Source organism: Erinaceus europaeus, chromosome 7, assembly GCF_950295315.1.
Source record: "Erinaceus europaeus chromosome 7, mEriEur2.1, whole genome shotgun sequence".
Lineage (NCBI taxonomy): Eukaryota > Metazoa > Chordata > Mammalia > Eulipotyphla > Erinaceidae > Erinaceus > Erinaceus europaeus.
In genome coordinates, this window is record NC_080168.1 from 29092785 (window position 1) to 29117092 (window position 24308).

The 24308-nt window shown below is 38.8% G+C and overlaps 1 protein-coding gene across 2 annotated transcripts in view; it reads right to left on the reverse strand.

Annotated features, from left to right (window-relative positions):
• Positions 1-24308, reverse strand: part of PARD3B (par-3 family cell polarity regulator beta) — a 1240289-nt gene that overhangs the window by 259554 nt on the left and 956427 nt on the right. The window lies entirely within an intron of this gene.

Here is a 24308-nt window from a genome sequence, read left to right on the forward strand (position 1 = left end):
GAACCAGGGGCTTGAACCTCGGAAGCTTGTACACTGTCATGTGAGGGCTTAACCAGGTGTGCCATCTCCTGGTCCCCCAAAGTGTCTTCTATAATCCCAATGTGCCCACACTTTGCTAAGGATCCTGTGATAGAACTTCCCTGTAAGTAGTACAGATTTTAGGACTATCCACAAGCTAAAAGCAACATGCAACAAGTCATATACAGACATAACTACTTTGAAGTTGACAGTTACCATGTCAATGCTAACAATACCTTACCACTCACCCCACCATCAGTAACCAAGATGTCAAAATGCACTCCAAGTGCTCTTTTCTGGAAAATGCTACTGTCATCTGTCGATACTCTTAGAAATGTTAAGTAACACCCTGATTTCAGCTTTCATGATGTAGGCTTCCTATGCTCAACCAGACAGCAAATTCGCAGCTGAAGCATCTGGAGGAGGACAGGATGAATTGCTTCTCCCTTGTGACATGGGCAGTCTTATAAGGTCAGTTAAGAGCATCAGGGAGAAACTCATTCTCCTCTTCCTGTCCTTGGTCTGTGCTGCTGTTTGCAGTTGACCTGGATATCTACCCCTTTGTTAGAAAAAAGACCCAGCATATGTTATCTTGCTCTGGATAATTCCCCACCGAATAGCCACACAAATGAGAAAACAAAAAATGACTTCATCCAAGTCTCACTGCATTTATTTAAAAAGAACTCTCCCACTTTCTGCGATTACAACCTCTCAACCTTTCAGTTTTGTTAATATTTGATATTTTGGTGATGTAGATAGAACCCGACTATAACAGTACACAAAACACGCACTCTTAGAATGGAGCCATGTCCCTGGCTTTGAAGGTGCTTTTCTTACTAGGAAGGAAAGGCAAAACACAGGGTGAAGCTAGGACTAGATGTGGTCTGTTGCAGTGATGTCAAGGACATGGAGGACAGGGAAGGGAGAGGGTTGAGAGGGCACTAGGGACTCAGTGCACAAAGCTGGAGGATGACCGGATGGTGGTGGGAGTGGTGTGCAGACAACTATCATGGATGATAATAATTTACACCCATGTGACATCTGGCTTGTAAATAATTACTTCTCTAGTAAAAGAATAAAAAGAGCTCTCCTTTATTAAACCACATTTACATAGAGAGGTATACTCATGTTTTTGTTTGGTGAAAGAAAAACTTGCCTGACTTACAGTGCACCCCTCACGCAGACACACAGTGATTGTCCATGGAAAGTCTGGGAGCCCTCTTTCTACAAAACAACACAGAACGCCAATTTCGCTACATCATTAAAACAACCAGTGAACAGGGTGAAAAGTGACTGTCTTCCGCCCTCTTCTCCCTCGGGGACCCTCCCTTATTTGCAAGCTCCCCCCCCCCCATGTCTCTCTGAAAGCACATCCTTGGGGGATTGAGGCAAAAAAAAAAGATGTTCTTGGGAGCAGTCCAGCAGGGAGCTCAGGGGACAGAGGATGAAGGAGCTTCCATAAACTGAGAGGTCTACAGAGTGACTTTCTGCTAATGACTGGAGTTCATTTATTGCCTGTTTATTTTAAAAAGGTCTATGTCTATCTTATTCTAGACCATTTTATTACTATGTTCTTTTTTTTAACTGCTGGAATGTTTCTGGCTCTATTCAGGGTGCTATAGACTGAAAATTAACCCCTTTTTAAAGGGTTCAGTGTCCCACAAGAAGGAAGTTATAAAAACAAATAATTATGTGATGATAGCCTATAATGTAGGCAGAAACAGCACTCTGGTCTCATTGAGTAGGCTGACAAAGCCTCCACTAGAGAGAGAGAGAGAGAGAGAGAGAGAGAGAGAGAGAATGGGGGTAAGGGGGCAAACCTAGATCTTTATGTAGGAAGAAAAAAAATCTTCAAACTCCTTATTTCTTGAAAATAGTTTCAGATTGAAGGAATAGAATTTAAAACTAGAGGAAAAAATGGAAGAAATGATGAGACAAGTAAACAGGATCAGAAGAGGGAAAGGAATGAACAAATGTAAAGGTAACATAACAACTGAACATGAGAAAGGGCATTTTGTTGTCACTGGAAGGCAGAGCACAGGGGAAAGACCAATATGTTTGATAAGCCAGTTTGGAGCCTAGAACACAATGAGTGTGACAGATCCCAAATGATTTTATTAAGAGAGTAATGGGTGGGGACAGTACTTGCGATCATGCAATGCTGAGGACTGAACACTGCGTAAGATTCAGACTAACAATCTGCCCAAGATAAATTACAATGTGGGCTTTGTACATGATATTAATGTATTTCCTGCAATCCCATTTCTGAATAGTATCTCTAAACCATCTCATGTCTCTGGCAGCCCCAGAAGAGAGACCAAATGTTTGAGTAGCTAACGCTGTATCTGTACTTGAAATATAGAAGAGTCCCATCAAATTTAACAGCATAGGAACTTACATTTTAGAGTGTTTTGCCAAGAGAAAGAACTGAAGTGTGGGCTATGAAGCACACTAATTTCTGATTCATTCCCTGAGCCCAGAAGACAAGAGATAAAGGAGAGTTAGGAGAGCTCTTCAACATTATGGTTTTGTTGTTGATTTGCTTTATTTTTCCCCTCAAGCTCCCAGAACTGAGAATAAGGTAAATAATTTGCATTACAAAGTGGACACGGTGCTTCTTAAGGACAATAGCAAGCTCTATAGCCTCAATAGCTCACCTATTTTTTAAATAGTTTAGAAGTATCAGAAATGTAATTAAAGATCGTAATGATGATGTTCATTTATTTTAAATTGAAATATGCAATTACTTGTTAGATTTGAATTTATTTCATTTTGCAACTTTTAAAACTTGATTGGAAATGGATAGGCTACAGAAAGACTCAAGGCTTCAAATGAAAAGACAACAATCAATGTTTTCTATCACTAACATACCTCAGATATTGGCACTTTTATTTTCTTGTATTAAGATCATTGGAATCATACCATGAATACAGCTTCATATGTCTTCATATGCCATTTTCCCCATATAAATCATTTCTCTAAAAATTACATGTTCTTGAAATATGAAAACTTTATAGGTTCCATTATATCTCATCATATGAACATGTCACAGTTATTTCAGTGAATACCCTCATGTTGGATACTTAGCTTGTTTCTAATGGTTTGCTATTATTAGCAAACACTGAGGCGACCATCCTTTTTCGTTTAGAAATCGCTGTTAAAAACTATAATAATGTAATTGTGATAATTTAGCATTAAAGTAACAAAAGAGGAAGGGACCCATAAATTTAACTGCACAAGCTCAAAACATCTACATAGGAAAAAACAAACAAGCAACAGTCTCTCCATAAAAATAAACAGTACAATAAGAAACCGGTAGAAACATGGGCTTCTCAGAAACTTTTAAGCTGACATCAGTCAAAGTCCAGCTAAGGAGGTAATAGTTAAATTGGTTATCTGGAGGGTCAAGATAGTTTTTGACCATTGCACTATTTACTTTTTGACAATTACTGGTATGCCAAACTACCCCCCCTTGTTTATCATGGGGCTAAGAAGAACTTTAAAAGATAATCTAACCCACTGGGAGGCTTTTAGGGCTATCTTCCCTAAACCACCCAAACAGATGGGAATCTACATTGTTTTTAAAGGTCTCTAGATAAGAAGATTCCATAACCTTGCTTGATAACCCACTCCTGGGTTTAAAAAAACCTCATTGTCAGGAAATTCTTTTATCTTACTTAAATCCTTCCAGCTTTAGTTTAAACTTACTTCTCACTTAAATCCCTCCAGCTTTAGTTTAAACTTGCTTCTTTCTATTCCCCTCTTCTGAATGAGAGGATAGAGACCATGTCATCACCACACTTTACAGAATGGATCATGAGACAAACACCATAAGTGGAGGAGTTTTCTTCCTTCTAAGTTTCTTCTAAACTATGGAACCTAAACCCAGGTGGTGACAACTTTGGGATTGTAGATCCTAAAGGATTAATTTATAAACAATTTAATCATCCTCACAGCACTCTTTAAATGCCCCCAAATATGACAAGTTTTAAATAGCTCCAGTCATTCATGAAGATGTGGGGTATTATATGCAGATATGTAAAGGTCTTAGAGGCAGAGATAATTTTCTAGAAGCCACTACTTTTACCAAGAAAGGAAGATCCAAGAATCTTGAATAAATAACAGATAATCAGGTTAGTTTACAACAAAGAGTGTGGGTCATGAAGAACCACAGGTTTTGTCTTTAAGCTTCCCTAGATCGAAACTGCCAGAATTCAGCTTCCGCCCCCTTAGGGGACCTGTGGCAGTGACTAAAAGGAAACCCATTATTGCTGTGGACACCTTTGGTAGTACCAGTTATCAGCAGGAAAGCATATGGCCTTAGGGCCACCTCAAGTGCCCCTTGGTGCACAGACAAAATTACAAAGAATGAAAAATCCAGATGGCTGGTGACTAAGTGCCCGGATATCCTGGCTGCTTTACTCCACTGTGGCTCAGTCACAATTTAAAAAAAATGGGGGGAGGGATTTAGCATTGAGAGGAGACAGATTTGAGTGTCATCTGTGTGCTGACAGGCAGTACGATAAGATAAAGCAATAACCTGGAAGTTAAGAAAGTTGTGTTCTGGCATTTGCTGTGTCCCTTAGTCACAGTGTGACATTTTTATTCCTCTGGGTTCCTACACATAAAATGCAGCGAATTACAGAATCCTTTAAACTCTTCAGAGAAAGACATTTCATAAATTTAGCTGCTGTAATAACCACTGATGGAACAAAGCATTAGGTTGTCATCATATATAAGTAGGGAATTCTTCACCCCTTTCCATTTAAGCACTGCACAGCAAATTTAAGAGTTGAGTCAACACTTGGTTATTAGCCTATGGGGATCACTCGAGAAAAATTTTAAATTCTAATTTCTCCACCTAAAAAAAAAAACACAAAAAACTGCCGACTTTCCTTGCTTTCCATCTGTATATAGGGGCTTACGGAATATAAAACTAATCCTAAAGTTTCCTAAGTACAATACAATGAAGAGAGAAAAATAACATTTAAAAATTTTTTTTAAATCATTTTTATTTATTGGATAGAAACAGCCAGAAATCAAGAGGGAAGGGGGTTAGAGAGAGGGAGAGAGACGGAGAGAGACAGAGAGACACCTGCAGCTGTGCTTCACCACTCGAAAAGCTTTCCCCTTGAAGGTGGGGACTGGGGACTCGAACCCAGGTCCGTGCACATTGTAACATGTGCTCTCAACCAGGTGCGCCACCACCTGGGCCCTGAAAAATAACATTTTAAGTGAAATCCATAGAGTACCAACCAAAGAAATCAAGATAGACTGATGAATGATGAGTGGCTAAAGATATAACAAAGAAACATATTTTCTCACTCTGTTTGCTTTGGATCATTTTGTTACTCACATTTTTCCATTGACTGTCATGGCCCAAAAGAGCTGACCACTATAAAAGGGCTGACTCACCCAACTGAGTGCACACATTCCATGCAGAAGGACCTGGGTTCACGCTGCTAGACCCACCTGCAGGGGGGAAGCTTCACTAGCAGTAAAGCAAGGCTATCGATGCATCTCTCTCTCTCTCTCTTTCTCTTTCTGTCTACCTCACCTTATTTCCCCCTCCCTTCTCAATTTCTCTCTTTCTTATCAAAATAAAGAAATTTAAAAAAAATTGACCAATCTCTAGGTACTCATTTCCCTCTTCCATTTTCCAGAGCATTAAGAAAAATTATATTTCAGACATTAATTAATTACACGAGCAGTAATATAGTCAAGTGTCATTTTTCTTCAAAAATGAGTTTATTAATTTATTCATCCATAGACTATCTTGACTACAACAGTGTGAGTAATAGACGGAAAATAATAAATGACATGAGTAACAACACACTGGGCTAAGAACATTTTCCTCTCTGTAAAGATAAATGTCCGTTGTTGTCTGTAACATGCCTGGGCACAAAGATTAAGTCTTCAAAAGAAGAGACATTTAGTGAAAGCAAACTATCATTAAGATAAGCCCTTCCCCCCCACCCACCCCAACCCCCACCCACAAAGTGACAGCCTTTTCCTTCCTGGTTAAAAAAAAAAAGAAAATGTTTTGAGGATATATGACCCTGATGTGGTTGGTACTTGTGGGCAGCAAGAGAAGAGAAAGAAATTGGCAACTGACTTTGCAAATGAAGTGATGAAATCTGACAGAATCAAATATTACAGCCCCTAAGATCAAGTCTTAGAGGTGAAAACAGAGTTCAAGGCCTTCCACCTGCCCCCAGTAGAGTGAACAACCTTCTGTGCTTCTTGAGACATGATTATATGTGAGTAGGTATTATAATTAAACTAATTGTAGGCCTCCACCAGTGTAGCCACTGCCACTTGACATTCTTACCTAGCTCTAAGCATCTTCATTACCAAAGCCCATGTTAAGTGTTAAGGGAATTTGTGGCCCCTCTTGAGGCACCCATGCACTTCATTTGAGCATACTCCAGTTGACAATAAAAATCACACGTCTTGGAATACGATATTCAACAGTTGCAAACAAAACGAGTCTTGCAATTTTGAGAGGGTTAATGCCTTGAGCTTTCACACAAATAAAAGATGGAAAGGATTAAATTCAGGAGATTACCAGCCTGGTTCAAGCTTGCTTGACAGACTGGAACCTGAGAATGTGACTGCATCAAAATGCAAAACAAGTGCTGTTTGTCACCTGTAACAAGGAGGACTCAGATGTAATTTCTGGGCCTGAATAATAGGGGACAAAGAAAACAGTACACAGGGGAATGCCAGGTCTCTTATTTACGTCATGACTCACACACAAAAAAAAAGAGTTGAAAGGGGAGGAGGTCTTGAAAACGAATGGTTCTCTAGGAAGTTACCACAGGAAATCACTGACTTACAGGACTTCAAAATCTTGAAGTTTGGTTTCAAGTTAAGCTCTGAATGCCTATGAGTGTCTTAACTCCTGGAGTCAAGTCAATAGGCAAATACAAAGTACTTCCTCTTGTCCTGTTATACAATTTTTTTTTTTAGGCTTCTGAGACAGAGGGGCTGGAGAGGTAGCATAAGGCTATGCAAAATAACTTTCATGAATGAGGCATCAAAGGTTGCTGGTTCAATCTCCAGTATACCATAAACCAAAGCTGAGTAGTCACCTGATTAAATACAAAGAGAAGGCAGAGCAGAGAGAGAAAGAAAGGGAGAGAATGAATGAGACAGCTGAAGCACTGAAGCTTCCTTCAGTGTGGTGGGGGTTGGGCTCAAACCTGGAGTGTGCACAAGGTGAAACAACATACTAAATGAGCTATCTATCTTGCTAGTCCTTGGCTGTTATTCTAGCACACTGGATTTAGTTGATGATGTCTATGAAATTCCATATCACTACTCCATTTGAGAGCTGACAGCTGCCATCAACTTAAAGTGTCTACTCCATGCCCACAATATGTGCTGGAAGATGGGAGAACAGACTCCAGAAAACAGGTACATTTTACTTTCCAGCCATTTCATGCCTTTTCAAGGCTGAATGCTAATTCTCTGACTCAATTTTACTTTCTTATGGTAAGAGGTGTTGATGGCTAACAATAGTTCTTAAATATATATTTTATGACACAGAGGTATTGTCTTTTTAAAATTAATTCATTTTTATTTGTATGAAAGAGAGAAAAGTCTCAGCTCTGGCATATGCAGTGCCAAGGACTGAATCTGAGATCTCATACACTGGAGTTATCACTGACACTGCAGCTAACCCTTGTTGATTGGGGGAAGTGTCTCAGTGCTGGAGCACAGGACTTACATGCTTGAGGTCTCATGTTCAATCCTTGGCACCGAATATGCCAGAACTGAGTGGTTCTTTCAGTCTCTCTCTCTCTCTCTCTCTCTCTCTCTCTCTCTCTCTTTCTCTCTCTCTCAAACAAAACAAACAAAAAAGTAGGTGGTAGTGACAGGCAGACACGCATCAAAGGAAGATAAGAAATCGTGCTTGCATGCCAACAACTGTCCTATAAACCAGTATTTTTCCCCAATTTAAAAAGAATGAAGATTTTAGAAAGAGCAAGAACAAAGAAAAATAGGGGAAATTAAATAAAAAGTAAATCAAAAACAACAGTTAAAGGTAGTTCACAAGGATAGTGTACCTGCTTTGTTATGCATGTGACCCAGCCAGGTTCCATCCTGGCCCCCACCCTACTTAAGGATAATTTATTTCCCTTTCATGTTCTGTCTCTGTCTCTTTCTGGAAAAAAAAAATTGGCCAAAGACTTTTCTGATAATTCTGATGACGATAACTATGACAAAAATACAATTCAAACATTTATTGAATATTTGCTATGTATAAAGCTATGTCTTAATTCATTTAACTTGTTGATCTTTACTCTTTATTTTGGTAGATCCTGGTACACACAGGGACTAACTTTGGAGAAAAACAAACATGAAGTTGGTTAGCAAGACCCCTTTCTTCTCCAGCACTTACCCTCTTACTACCCAGGCTTCTTTGCAAACATCCCACTATGTGATTATCTTGTATACAATTTGCTATTCAGGTATTTTTATGATGCCCCAACTGCTTTTAAATATTCCTTGGGTCCTAGTCTCTGGGTTAACAGCTGGGGTTGAGGTAATCTCATGTTACTGTTACTCTGTATTTTATGCTGTTAGCCATTACTGCTGACTTTGTGTATTCAATTCAGCAGTGAACACAAGAATTTGAACAGAGCCCTACAGTGTCCTGCCACAAGGGAGAAGGCCCTGTGGGAATCTGAAGTACTACTGCATTGGCAAAGGCTAGAGAGAGAGAGAGAGAGAGTTCTTAACCACCCCAGAGTCAGCTCTGGATAGAAATCCAACTCATCCACACATCCAGAAGGAAGGTTGATCTAAACCTTCCTAACACTGCCCTGCAGTGCTTGCGAACCACAGTGTTTCCAGAGAGATGAGCTCCATTAACATTAATACAGAGAAAAGGAACAGAGGAACAGAGGAACGGCAGAAGTAACGAGAGCAGGCTTCTAGTTACAGCCTACTGTAATCTTGGGTTGGCTGTGTATCCCCCTTTGCCCTCCATTTTCTTATTGTCAACATGCAAGCATAATTCATTGTGACTTTCGGTTACAAACTAGTGTAAGCTAATAAAGGTGACCACTTTGACAAGCTAAAAATATGTCTATGTAAGACATCGATTTGAATGAAATTACTGACCTTGGTTATGTCTAATAGACTGCCTAAGAATTCATAAATCTCTAAATTCAGCTGGTATAAAAAATATAACAAAAAGAGACTGGGGTATTTTCCTTTATGACCCAGGCCTCTTCGGACGCTCTCTGAGGAACAGAATACACATTCTGTGCACTGCCTACTTCATGATTGTCTGTTTACCTGAATTACAGCAGTATGACTGATTGAGACAAGACATATAATGTTATTTAACTGTAAATTTGTTGCAGAATCTATTGAATACGAAGTCAAAGTAAGTTATGATTGCACAATAGAAACAAATAGCTATAAGTGCAATGGCAACATGAAAATCAAAATAAAGCAGGCTATTATTTTGTTCTGGCATTAATTGTATAATAATACCTATATTTAATGCTGTGACTCAATTTTGTGTGTCAAGTCAGAAGAACAATTGATATAAAATATCAGAATCAGCACTGACTGCTTGTCATTGTCACCAGCTTCTTCTAGCAAGATTCTTTGGAAATAAATTTTTGCTAATGCAAAAATGCCTAGGTCTAGAGGTTAGGCCATGGCTGCCACAGAAAATGGGTTTAAGTGGATTTAGGAAAAGGGTAAGCTTTTTTAACTTTAAAGAAGAAGAAGAGAAAAAAATAAACTACTCTAAAAATCACAACTCTAGGGGTTGGGTGGTGATGTACCCGGTTAAGCACTCATAATACTATGTACAAGGATCAGTGCAAGGATCTGGGTTCAAGCTCCCAGCTCCCCACATGCAGGGGGGATACTTCACAACTGGTGAAGCAAGTCTGCAGGTATTTATCTTTCTCTCTCCCTCTCTATCTCCCCCTCCTTTCTCAATTTTTCTGTCCTACCTAATAAAAGGGGGAAAATGGCCACCCGGAGCAGTGGATTTGTAGTACCGGCACTGAGCCCCAGCGATAACCCTGGAGGCAATGAATAAATAAGATAAAATAAAAAACAAAGAAATCCAACTCTGCCCTTCCAACTCTGAGATGCTAAAATGCTAACAAAATGGAAATTAAATAAGGGAACTGACTAGAAGTTGGAGGGTGGAAGCAGAGTTAGGAGAGGAGTAGAGAAGATGAATTGGGTAGAAGCAATGAGAGAGGGCTAGAAAAGCATGTTTTTGGGAGAGGATTCAAAGGGAAAAGTACATGTAGCCAGCTACGGTATAACACGGAGAGAAGTAAAATGGGGCAGTGGGTCAGATCTTGAAATTGAAAAATGTGTCCTCCTAGTTAAACTAGTAAAACCCTCCCAGACTGAATGAGATTAGCTATGTGAAGTTGTTACCTTAAGGGACAAGAAGAAAATTAGGATCTAGAAATCTAATCAAGGGTATGTAGCTGGAGTATATGAAGGCAGCTGGGCTTCAATCAATGGTATTGATAAACCCAAAGACAGAAGTTGTGAGAGATAATATGTTCTGCTAAAACCTATACAAGGGTGTGGGCAGAGATCTGAACAGCAAAGAGGAATCAGTCTGTCAGTATGTCCTCAACACTGTCCAAAGGAAGGAAAGCATGCTCTGGGTAGCCCTACAGCTTTCTGTTCTGGTTGGCAGGCAATTATTTCTCCACTGTAAGGTGTTATGTTTGATAGTGTGTATATATCTCCCACTAAGTGTGTATATATCTCCCATTAAGCTTTCCATAGACAACTTACTATTATGCTGTGAACTAAAAAAAAAAGTACCTGGGTCTACTGGGCAGTTACACTATTCTACTGTAAATTAATAAATTACAATGGAAATCTGCTTTCTACCTTAGCTTCTTTTACAACCTCTTTTTCCATCAGTTGTCCAAGTCATGTCCAACTAGGGAACCAAAAGCAAAATCAACTTAATCTGCAAAACTCTTAAAGTCATTCTGGTTGGGGTAGTGAAGAAAGAAGCAACAAAGAAAGGGAAAAGTAATGAGGAAAGTGTGTAAGACATGTTGGTAAGATATTTATCACATATGCAAACAAGAAAAAAGGTACCAGTGAAAGTGAACAGAAAAATGACATTGATGTCATGGATATAGGGAAACTTGATAAATAACAACAAAAACAGCATTTTTCATGTGCTCAGAACATCTCACATCTTTTCTACTGAATTTTAGAATATGCTTAAGTAGTTGCCTATGTTTCAAAACTGCTAAATGACAGAGCTGGGATTCAGAATGAGGTAGCTGCTGCCCCCTTGAAGTCCATGTTCCTGACCACTGTACTGCATGCCTTTCCTGAGTGCTTTAGTTCTCAGAGGAATTACTACGACTAGAGACTAATACTGAAAAAACATTCTCACTATATTATTTACAGGTGGTAAGATATTAATGTATTATATATATGAAAGCCAAAAGAATTCATAAAAAAGCTGTTAGAGCTAATGAACAATACTATTTAAGATGAAGGTACAAAATCTGCCTTTTCTATATAAAAGTAAAAAAGAAATGAAGAAAACAATTCCATTTACAATTGAATCAAAAAGAATAAAATACCTACGAATACATTTAACCAAGACTATAAAATAGACACACACACATATATATATATATTAAAAACTATAAGTCACTGACTAAAGAAGTTGAAGAAACACAGATAAATGGAAAGACGTTCTAAGGTCATGAACCAAAAAAAGTGGATGTTGTTAAAATGTTCTATTTCAAGTAATCAACAGACTGAATTCTAATGACAATTTTTTCCCACAGAAATAGAATAGTCCAAAAATTTATATAGAAACACACACATGCACACCAACAAAATCCAAAAAACCCCAAACCCAACTCCTAGCCAAAGTAGTTTTCACAGAAAAGAACAAAGTTAGAAGATAGTTCACCAGGTAGGGCACATACGTTACCATGCACATGGCCCAGGTTTGAGCCCCAGTATGACACAGGTGTGCCAAGGCACCCCAGAGAAGCTCTGATACTCTCCCTCTCTTTCTCTCTCTATCTCTCCTCTCTCTCTCTTCTCTCTCTCTGCATGTCTCCTCTGTCTTTCTCTCTCTGTTATATCTAAAACAAAAAGAAAGAAAAAGTTAGCCTGGGGATGGTTAAAAAGCTAGAGGTATACTTCCTTCAATTTCAAACTGTATTATAAAACAGTATGACATTAACACAACAACAGGCATATAGACCAGTAGGATGGCATATTAGAGTCCAGAAATGAATCCATACACAAATGGTTAATCTCTGACAAAGGACTCAAGAATATAGAAGAGGGGATGGATGCGGAGAAAATATGGCAAGCAAACACACAGAATGAGATTGGACCACTATTTAACACCAGACACAAAATTGACTCAAAGTAGATTAAATACTTGAATGGAAGACCTGAAGTCAACTCCTTGACAAAGTGATAACTTTTAAAATAAACAACAAAAGTGAAAACAACCAAAGCAAAATAAGCAAATGGTGCTGATCAAACCACAAAGCTTCTACAAAGGAAATATATATATATTATATATATATATATACATATATATATACAATTTACTGAGTAGAAGAAAATATTTGCATATTATATATGTGATAATGGTCTACTGTCCAAGATAGATAAAGAACACATAGAAATCAGTAGTTAAAAAAAGGGGGGGGGGGAAGAAAGGAAGAAAAAGGGGAAAATAAAGGAGGAAAGAAAAGAAACAATAAACTCAAATAATCTGATCTTTTTTAAAAAAAGTGAGCAGAAGATCTGAACATTTATCTATGAAAACACATAGATAGCCGACAAGTACATAAAAAGATGCTCAAATCAAAACTACACTGTGATATCATCTTACATTATTACTGGGTTGTTGGGGAAATCATTAAGCACTTTCCTACGCAAAAATGAATCATGACTTTGCTAACAGCCCAACAGAATGAATGATCTTGACAAAGAAAAGGGGCAAGGGAAATCCTTATGTACCACTGTTGGAAATGCAAAATGATTCAGCCAGAGAGAAAGTAATATGGGGAGTCCAGCAGTAGTACAGTGGGTTAAGTGCATGTGGTGCAAAGTGCAAGGATCAGTATGAGGATCCCGGTTCAAGCCCCTGGCTCCCCACCTGCAGGAGAGTTGAAGCAGTGAAGCAGGTCTGCAGGTATCTATCTTTCTCGCCCCCCCTCTGACTTCCCCTCCTCTCTCCATTTCTCTCTGTCCTATCCAACAATGATGACATCAAGAACAACAATAACTACAACAATAAAACAACAAGGTCAACAAAAGGGAATAAACAAATATTTTAAAAAATAAAGAAAGTAATATGAAGGTTTCTCAGGGAAACACACACACACACACACACACACACACATTTATATATACCATAATATTCAGCATTTTCTGGGTATTTCTTTTAGGGAAAAATACCCATTAATCTGAAAAAAATTCTGTTCCCTCAAGTTTGTTGCAGTGTTATTCACAAAAGACAAGATATGGGAACAATCTATGTGTATACTGAGTGAGGAATGGAAAAGAAATTGTCGCCACACACAAAGGGAATGTTATTCTGTCATTTAAAAGAACAAACCTATTTGCAACAGTAAGTATATGCCACAATAAGTAGGTATTTGTAAGGTATTTGTTTATGAAACAACAAATTAAATTGCAGGCTTGACATGAAGGACAAGAGGAGGGAAAAAAATTCACTATTTAATTATAATACTCTAGGAAATTCAGGTGTGAGCCTATTCAATCTGTTTTGTTGATTTTGAACTTTAAAGTGTCTTGCACTCTTTGCACTGAAAATTGAGAACAGAGTATGCTCCATGAAAAGATATTGGGTTGAATTCAGTTTGGAAGAAAAGCAGAATTATTTTCTGGTTTGTAGATGGTAAAAATTCAAAGGCTAGGAATGAGGTAAGAAGAAAGCCAACAGATGTGTGTTTAATAAAAAGATAGGAGAACTCACTTGGTGAGTGAAGCCTGAAAATTATTTTAGAACAGTTCAAATTGCCAGAAAAAAATAAAAGGAAAAAAAAAGAACAATGCTAGTGGAGAGGAGGACATGTGGAGGATGTAATGTTAAAGAGCATAATATTTTGAAGGTAAATTTAACTAGGGAAATTAAGGAACATTTCAGAGTTTTATTAAGAATTAATTATAGGTTGTAAAAAAGTAGGAATAAAGTCAGAGAAGGAAGAAGATAGGACAGATTAAAGATTTAGGGAAAAAGACTCTAAGGTTGAATGGTTCTGCTATCCATAAAATGCTTGATAATCGTAAGAGATTTCAGGGTGTGATAAACAAATCAAACAAGAAGCCACAGATGTAGCAGTGCCACTGGAAAAAAAATAAAATCAGTAATTGGATCTTGGGTTTTGAACGTATTTTTAATGACTATCAGGCAATTTATCCATACCTAGAAGAATCACAGAATCTTCTGATGAAATTAAAAAAAAAAAACTGGTCTTTCAAAATATCCTGATTTTACATGGCGAAGGTGCAGGGATAAAATGTTGATTTTGGGGAGTCAGGCGGTAGGGCAGTGGGTTAAGCACATGTGGTGCAAAGCTCAAGGACCAGCACAAGGATCCCAGTTCAAGCCCCTGGCTCCCCACCTGTAGGTGAGTCGCTTCACAGGTTTGGTGAAGCAGGTCTGCAGGTGTCTCTCTTCCTCTCCCCCTTTCTGTCTTCCCCTCCTCTCTCCATTTCTCTCTGTCCTATCTAACAACAACAACATCAATAATAACTACAACAACAATAAAAAACAACAAAGGCAACAAAAGGGAAAATAAATAAATATTAAAAAGTAAATAGTAAAAAATATTAAAAATCTTTTTTTTCTTGATTTTTCTCTAAATTGCCTATTTAATGGTTCATCTAGCAATTTGAAAGTTACTGTTCTGATGTTTTCAGAATATGTACCCTCTCCCTTCCCCACCACCTTCTATAAAGTCAGGCAATGTGGATGCTCCCTTCTGGTTTTAGTACCTCTCTCTGGCTTCAGTGCTTTCTGAACCTGTTATTTCGGGGCTCAGTTTGAAGACCTTTTTTATTGGTATGGAAGGTGGGAGCAGAGTACTAACCGTTTCTGTTCTGCCTGACTATCATCTGCTAATACTAGAATATCTGCCCCAGGAGGCAAGTGAATCATTCCTCGCATTCACTCTAGACATACGCTAGCAATTCCTTTTATTGCCCTCTGCATTTTTCTCAAGCTTGAGCTCATTCTTTGATTTAGCCCCTCCTGACGCTATTATGAGCCAACCCCCTTTATATTAAGTTTCGATTATGTGTCCTTTCCCCTTCGATTATGTGTCCCTTCCCTTCGCTTTTGTAGTGTTCCTGTCTCATCAACCACATACCATTTGTTACAGTCCTCCCACCTCCTCTGCATTTTGGTTTATTTCTACGATTTCCATTTCTTACTTTTTTGTGTGTCATCATTGGGACTTCATCGTTCCACACTAACTTTTTCAGATAGAAATAAAGAGGCAGATAGATGCAGCTAGAAAGAGAGAGCGAGAGCGAGAGCGAGACAGAGACAGAGAGACTACAACTACCTAAGCCGAAGCTTCCCCCAATGTGAAGGAGGCTAGATTCAAACCCATCAGGAGCATGGCCGATCAGACACACTCCCAATGCAAGGGATTTGCCAAGCCAATTTCCATTTCTATTATAAACATTTTATCACAGAGTGCCTCATTTCTTTCTGAAGCTACCTTCCCCTTCACCCTTTACTCTGGGTCATAGAACAACATCATTCTTTGCTGAGAGCTTTCATAAATTTGCATGAGGCATGATCTGTAACACAGCTTTCTTGGAAATTGTCCTCCCTGTGTCTAAGGAGTCAGTTACTCCTGGATTTGAGGCTCTACTCATTTAGTAAGTAGCTGATGTTTGGGACACTCTCTGTCCAATATTCCTTTCCCTGGCCCTTATGACTATGCACCAATTTGACTTCTTGTAGGGTTTTCCTCGCTTTAATTTTGTCTAACTCGCTCATAATAATAGTTCCTCTCAGTAGCTTCTCCAGTTTCTGACAAATTAAATGTCTAAATAACTTTTTTTTCAAAAGATTTCAACAAACACCTCCCTTGTTGTCATCCTAATATATACCAGGAGATGAATAAAATACAAAGATAATACCAAACAGCTTAGCTTTTCAATTTTCAACTTCAATTTTTGTCAAGGGAATGAAAGATTGAACTAAGGACTAAACTAAAATCTGATAAAGAATTCATTAAGGATTGCAGGGGGGCTGGGTGGTGGCACACCTGGTCAAGCACAGGTAGTATTATGCCAAAGGACCTGGGTTCAAGCCTCTGCTCCCCACCTTTAGGGAGGTGCTTCACAAGCAGTGAAGTAGGCCTGCAAGTCTCTCTTTCTCCCTTTCTGTAACCCCCTTCCCTCTCAATTTCTCTCTGTCCAACCCAATAAAAAGGAAAAAAAATGGCTACCAGAAACAGTGGATTCATAGTGTAGCCCCAGTGATAACCCTAAGGCAATATATGTGTGTGTGTGTGTGTGTGTATGTATACATATATATATATATATTTTTTTTTTTTAGAGAGAGAGAGACTCTCATAATAATACTCTCATAAATCATAGAATAATACTCTGCCTTTTCTCTCATGCTCTATCACAGGGAAAGCAGAAGGACCTTGCAGACACTGGTAGGATGGGGCAGCAGTGTGAGCCCACAGCCTCTTGCTGATTTCATCCTGGCTCTCTGAAGTATCTGAGTAAGAGATCCCGATGGAGACTCTGGCTCCCCACCTGCAGGGGAGTCGCTTCAGAGGCAGTGAAGCAGGTCTGCAGGTGTCTATCGTGCTCTCCCCCTCTCTGTCTTCTTCTCCTCTCTCCATTTCTTTCTGTCCTAGCCAACAACAACGACAGTGACAACAAAATGGGGAAAATGGCTTCTAGGAGTAGTGGATTCGTAGTATAGGCACCAAGCCCCAGCAATAACCCTCGAGGTCAAAAAAAAAAAAAAAGAAAAGAAAAGAAAAGAAATACATCCTCACCCACATGAAACTCTCAATCTTCTTCAATCACAATCAGATCTCTGATATGAAAATGAGGATCATTTACCCCATATTGTTGAAACTACGATTGAGGACAAAGGATTTAGCAGATCATTTCAAAAATTCAAATTTTGATATATGATAATTAACAAATTGACTCTTAGATAGCTATTTAGCAAAATTATTTTAGGGACATCATTTTTGCTTTTCAATTCTGCTACTATCTTCGAACACTTTTCTTTTTTTTTAAATTATTATTACTATTATAGAAATAAATAGAAAACCAGAGCAATATACAAGCAATGTCAGGGATCAAACTCATGGCCTCATGTTTATGATTCCAACCTTCTACGCTAACTCCCAGACTACTGTTTTTCTTAATTAGAAAGTGTGCATAATGGTTGAAATTTTCAGTCTGGGAGGACGAATCCCACATAATGATAAAAAAAATGACAAAGACCAAGTCTATTAACCAGACTGGTTACATCACTTGTGGACCTAGTATGAAATGACAATATAGTCAGTTTGTTGTTCAACTCTTACATGATTTTCAAAAGGGAAATAGTAGAATATTAATCCAAGTGCAGAGCCTTTTAATGTGTGGGCCCTGCACAATTAATTACACAGGGGGACAGGAGGCATGTTCACCAGCCAGACCAGCAACTCATGTTTGATGTTGGTGAAACACTGCCAAGGGAGCTAAAGAGATACTTCAACCTGAAAAATTTAAACAAAGATCTAACATATATACATATACATATACATGTACATGTACATGTACATATACATATATACATGATGTATTTGCTGTTGTATTTTTTATTGGAACGAAGCAACTGTACAATTCCTGTGGACAATTGATTTCATTTCATTTCATCTTTTAAATGTAGGGCGAGAAATGGAGGGGGATAGAGGCAGAGAGAGACACACTATTCTACTACAGCCCTATTCTACTGCTCATTAAGCTTCCCCTAAGTAGATGCCCACATATTACTGACCCAGGGCTAGAAAATGGGTCTCTGAGCATGTCAGATGAGCTATTTTCAGGACACAAGATCTATTTTGTTTTAGTTAAAAGGTCAAAAAGACCTCTTTTGGATTCTGATCACACAAATCTATCATTTCTCAGTCATGTCTACACTTTCTGTGTTTCTGTGCTTGTTTCTAATTTTAAAAGTCTTCACCTTTTTTTTATTGGGGAGATTAATGGTTTACAGTCAACAGTAAAATACAGTAGTTGGTACATGTGTAACATTTCTCAGTTTTCTGCACAGCACTCTAACCTCCCACCTAGGTCCTCCTCCACCATCATGTTCCAGGAATGAACCCTCCTCTTGCCCCAGAGTCCTTTACTTTGGTGCAATACACCGAGTTTTCACCTTTAACCCCATTTTTTTTAGAGATTATTTTCTCAGAAAACTCTGTTAGTTAGCATCTTTTTAATTAAAAAGAATTATTTAGATAATCACTTCATGAGAGATTCAAAGAGACTTGTGTGTATAGCATTTCATTTTATGATGATTGGGACTAGTCACTAGATTGCACACATGATAAAAGGAATGCACTCTACCTGCTAACCTATTCAGCTGTTCAATTCTAAATTTATAGCAAATGAAGCCTAAGTTTCATTTCTAGAATATTCTGTAAAGGTCCTGCCTAGTATTAATACTGTTTGGATGCTAATGGATTGGTAATCTCTGGGATAAAGCCTTTTGGGAAATATCAATTTATTTTCATAGCACAGAAAGACAGCCATGTGAAGAAAAATCCCTCATCAAAACCTAGAGTCCTTAGGATACAAAAGTGGGTTATTTCTTTAAGGAATTTACTATATACTAAGCATATTCTATACATTGTGTCTCATACAGGAATAAATAGGAGTAAGATCTCATCTACATACTCAAGGCTGTAAACAGAAGTATTTCAAAGGAAATAGAAAATTAAAATATTATGTTCCAATATTATAATTCTAAATCCAATACTGTGTCCTATAATACTCTGATAGTTTGTTCTAGAGAAGATTACTGATGCTCTAAAAGTAGAAAAGGGGAGTAAGCCTGTAAAAGTTGGAGTTGAGAATGTATTCAATGAAGGCTTCCCGGGAATATGATAATGAGTGCTTCTCTTGTCTAGAAAAAAAGCATTAACTTCTTTTTTTAACTTTCTTTTTTTCCTTTTGGTTTTCTTAATGTCATTCACTTACAGTTAATTGTAAATTAATCACTAATTAATCATGGGGGTCAGGTAGTGGTGTACCTGGTTAAACAAGCATGTTACCAAGCACAAGCACCTGGGTTTGAGCCCCCACTCCCCACCTGCAGAAAGTCTGCTTCACACATGGTGAAGCAGGTCTGCAGATCCTATCTCTCTATCTCCTCATCCTCTCTCAATTTCTTTCTATCCTAAAAATTAGAAAAAGAAAAAAATGGCCACTGGAAATGGTGGGATCATAGTGCCAACACTGAGCCTCAGAAATAACTCTGATGGCAATAATAATAAAAGAATACATTAATCACAAGTGATGGAGTGGTGGTATGGGCTAGACATAGTAATAGTTAAAAGGCTGAGAAGATTGTATTTGAGACAAATACTTATTGTCTGTAAATAAGAAAGTATGTTGCTTTGAAAGTAAGCAGATTCTGTTCTGATTCTTGGCCCCATAGATTTTCAGTATACTTTAAAAAAACAGAAGAATGAAACTTTTTTCCCCACTGTATGATAAACCTGCTGGTAGTGGTATGACTTTTTTTCCCTTCTGTGATAAGAGGATACTTCTGAACTATATGATAAAACGTGGGCTAGTTTTCACAAGAACAAAACAATTAATCAGGGGTCCCGTGTAACAAGTCAAGGCCATGTCAAAAGATGGCTAGTGGCTACAAAGTTATGAGCACATTTTAGGTGAAGAAGAATGAGGGGATGAGTGAAACTCAAGGCTATGGAAGTATAGTACTGCCCATAGATGTCTAATATCTCATATCTAAGAACTCAAATCATGTGGCACCACAATAGGGACCAAATGCTGCCAGAATGATTATTTATATTCATTATTTGTGGAGTGTGTGCATGTGTTATATTTAAGTGAAGGTGATGCAGAAATAAATCAAAGTATATATTCTGTTTTCCTATAGGCAGTAACCAACCTAACAGAACCTTGCAGAACTAAACAAAAATTGCTTCATCCTGTGAGTGGCACAGATCTGACTTAAAGCTGTGAAGATAATTTTCTTAAAAATAGAGTCCTTCAAGGTCAGCAGCTACCATATGAAACCCATTTACAAGACTCCTTATAATCCAGGACATGAGAAACCACAAAACTCTGAAATAAATATCCAGCCGGCAAAGATAATCTGTAACTGTACAGTGAAAAGAAAAACTCCACTATGTTTCTTTTTTTTTCTTCCTTCACACATGGTTTAAATATTCACTCTTCCATGTTCACTTGATGTAAGATTCTGTTATGGCTACAGAGGGAATTTACAATATGCCCACCCTACCAAGAGTACTAGGCTCAATTACAAATACTGTCTTTTCATACACACAAAATTCAAGACTCCTGGATATTTGTTTAATGAGAGCAAACTGGCTTGCATTTAGCATCTGTAAGACTAGTCATCTCAAAATTCTCAACAGCTATTCTAGTATTATAAGAGCTTACTACACCATAAAGAATAGTTGGTGGTTTTTTTTGAACGGTTGTCTTTGATTGTGTTTCCTCAGTAAGATGAGCATACCTGAGAGGCAGAAAGTTTGACAGAGAGACAGTGGGATGCTTGATATACAAAGAAGTCTTGTAGGAACTATCATAAACCTCTTTAAAGGAACAGTCTGTTCTCTAGAAATCAATGTTTCTTCTCACTTCTGTCACAAACTTTTACCTATTTGAAAAATTTTGAGATAGACTAGTGATCAGACACAGACATAGAGCTATAGTGAGCAATTTTACATTTAAAACTACATCTTCTTCTTCTAGCGTTTGCCCTTCTTCCGTAGCCAGTCAACAGCGTCAGGTGGAGCCTGATGTAAAGTTTCGAGACCTCCTTTGAATCTGGAGAGGTGGCAGTCGTTGACTCTGTGGGTCATAGTCTGTCTGTAGCCGCAGGGGCAGTTCGGGTCGTCTCTGGCTCCCCAGCGATGGAACATAGCGGCTCACCGGCCATGGCCTGTTCGATAGCGATTGAGGAGGGCCCAATCATAACGTGCTAGGTCAAAGCCGGGTTGACGCTTGCAGGGGTCTGTGATGAGGTTTTTGTTCTTTACCTCAGCTGACTGCCAACTCTGTTTCCAAGAGTCTGGAACAGAGAAGTTCAGTGTAGGCGTAGGGGACCAGATTGGGTGACAAGACGTCAAGCGTTGGACAGGGTGGGCAAAGATAATCTGCGTATATTGGCAGGTCTGGTCGAGTGTAGACGTGGGAAATGAACTTAGATGATGCCGCATCCCGACGAATATCTGGCAGGGCGATGTTGCTAAGAACTGGCAGCCATGGAACCGGGGTGGAACGGATGGTTCCAGAAATTATCCTCATGGAGGAATATAATTTGGAATCGACCAAGTGGACATGGGGGCTACGGAACCATACTGGGGCACAGTATTCTGCAGTGGAATAGCATAATGCCAGAGATGATGATCGTAGTGTGGAAGCGCTCGCGCCCCATGAGGAGCTGGCCAGTCTTGCAATGATGTTATTCCTCGCGCCCACCTTTACTGCAGTTTTTATGAGATGTTCGTGAAATGACAGAGTGCGATCGAGAGTAACGCCAAGACAGACTGGCTGGGCTTCATGCCGGATTCTTGTATCGCCAAGCTGCACATTAAGCTCACGCGAGGCCGAGGCATGGTGTAGATGGAAAACAGATGATACCGTTTTTGCGGTGCTAGGGATTAGTCACCATTTTTTACAGTAATCGGATATCAGACATATCTTTCGTGAGTGTTTCCTCGAGGATATCAAACTACATAATAAAATATCACTAGAAATGGAATAACTGCTTCTCACTTCCAAGATACCTGCTCCTATCTTAGGACTTTTGTTTGGCAGCAAAGTAGTAAAAATTTCTGCCCATAGAAACTTCTTTTTTTTTTCCTCCAGGGTTATTGCTGGGCTCGGTGCCTGCACCATGAATCCACCGCTCCTGGAGGCCATTTTTTTCCCCTTTTTGTTGCCCTAGTTGTTGCAGCCTCGTTGCGGTTATTATTGACATTGCTTTGTTGTTGGATAGGACAGAGAGAAATGGAGAGAGGAGGGGAAGACAGAGAGAGAGGGGAGAGAAAGATAGACACCTGCAGACCTGCTTCACTGCCTGTGAAGTGATTCCCCTGCAGGTGGGGAGCTGGGGGCTCGAACCGGGATTCTTGCCGGTCCCTGCGCTTTGCGCCACGTGCGCTTAACCCACTGCGCCACCGCCCGACTCCCCCCTAGAAACTTCTTATTTGGTCTTCTGGATTCTCATTTATTTACAGCCTATTATGTTTCTTCTTCATCTTCCTTTCTTCCCTCACTTGAGTCCTAACTTACATACTCTACCACTCACTCAACCCTACATGTAGTTATAGTTGGCAGAATGTACTTTACTCCATACGCTCAGCAAATCAGAGGGCAATTTTCTGAAAATAAACAAACAAATAAACAAAACATTCATTGCCCAAAGGAGATGAACTGAGCTGAATATATCAAGATTAATAAATAGGGACAAAAGACCATGATCACACAGAATTAAGAGATCAGTCACTGATACTAACAAGAAAAGATCTCATCAAAAACAATGGTTTCAAAATCATGTTTAATTTCACTTCACAAATGGGGTAGAGATGAGAGAACTAAGTAAGAGAGAATTAATGGCTTAGTAACCATTGTCTAAACACAATAGCCTAGTTCTAATTCGACTCTATATTTTATTCCAGAAAATAATTTTCTTTTGTAAAATCACAAAAGATTTTCACTTAGTTGAACGAGAAAACCAAGAAGATAAACCAGGAATACATATTTTATAAAAGGCTGCTGTTATCGTTGTTTCCATATACAATTAGCAGATTTAATGAGTACTAAAAGTCAGTGAGGTGTAAAAGTTTTTAATTAAAACATAGTCATTTACTGTGTAAATTAACTGTATATTCAAACTAAGTAATAAGAAAGAACACACACACACACACAATAATACTAGAAGGAAGGAAAGAAGGAAGAGATGAAAGGAGGGAGGAAAGGAGAAAAGAAAGTAGGAAGAAAGGGAGAGAAGGAAGAAAGGAGGAGGGAGGAAGAAAGGAGGAGGGAGGAAGAAAGGGAGGAAGGAATAAAAGAAGGAAGGAAAGAAAGGAGAGGGAGGGAAGAAGAAAGGGTGGATGGAAGGAAGGGAGGAAGTTAAAGGAAAGAAGAAAGAGAGGGAGGGAGGGAGGAAGGGAGGAAACTAGATTTCAGACAAACTTCCTTAAGGGGGGAACAAATAACTCAGCACCCAGGGAGTGAAAACAGAAAAATGCACTAAGGCAAAAAAATCATCCAGTGTGACCACAAGCCATAATTGAGAAAAGACCCATAACATACAGCACCCTAATTGGATGAGTGGTTGTTAGATTTACCAAAATCCTGGACTCCAATCTTATTCAGTTGTGTACCTACAACCTTGCATTAGAAGCAGATGGGAAGTAAAAGTTATAATCTGCATGGGAGGTGTAGAGGCAGCCCTGGTAGATGGGGAGAAGTTAAATTGTAGTTTGGTTTCCACAGTAATAGAACCTGGGAGCTGAACTGGGAAGAAGCAGTCTACACCATATAGACTGTGTAGCCCTGTTCTCTCACCTGGAACCTGAACTTCTGGCCTCTGTCCATACGAATGCAACCCTGACCATGGTGCTGTACCTAGCCAGGCACTTATGACCGATAATCCCTACTCAAACCACTCAAACACAGAACCCTTGCCACAGTCCTCACAGAAAATGAAAACTAAAAGGAAGACAGAGGATGTTATCAGAACTGATGGGCAAAGACAGCAGCTTGAAGAAAACCCCAAATTGAAAAGAACAGTGTAGATTTCTTCCTTTTTTCCTTTATTTTATTTTATTTTATTTTATTTTATTTTATTTTACTTTACTTTACTTTATTTTATTTTATGTCTTCATTGGGACTTGGCTACTCTGGGCCAATTTTTTCAGATATATACAGACAGAAACCAAGACAGAAAGGGAAAAACACCACAGCGACATGGTGGGAGCCAGTTTTGAACCTGGGTC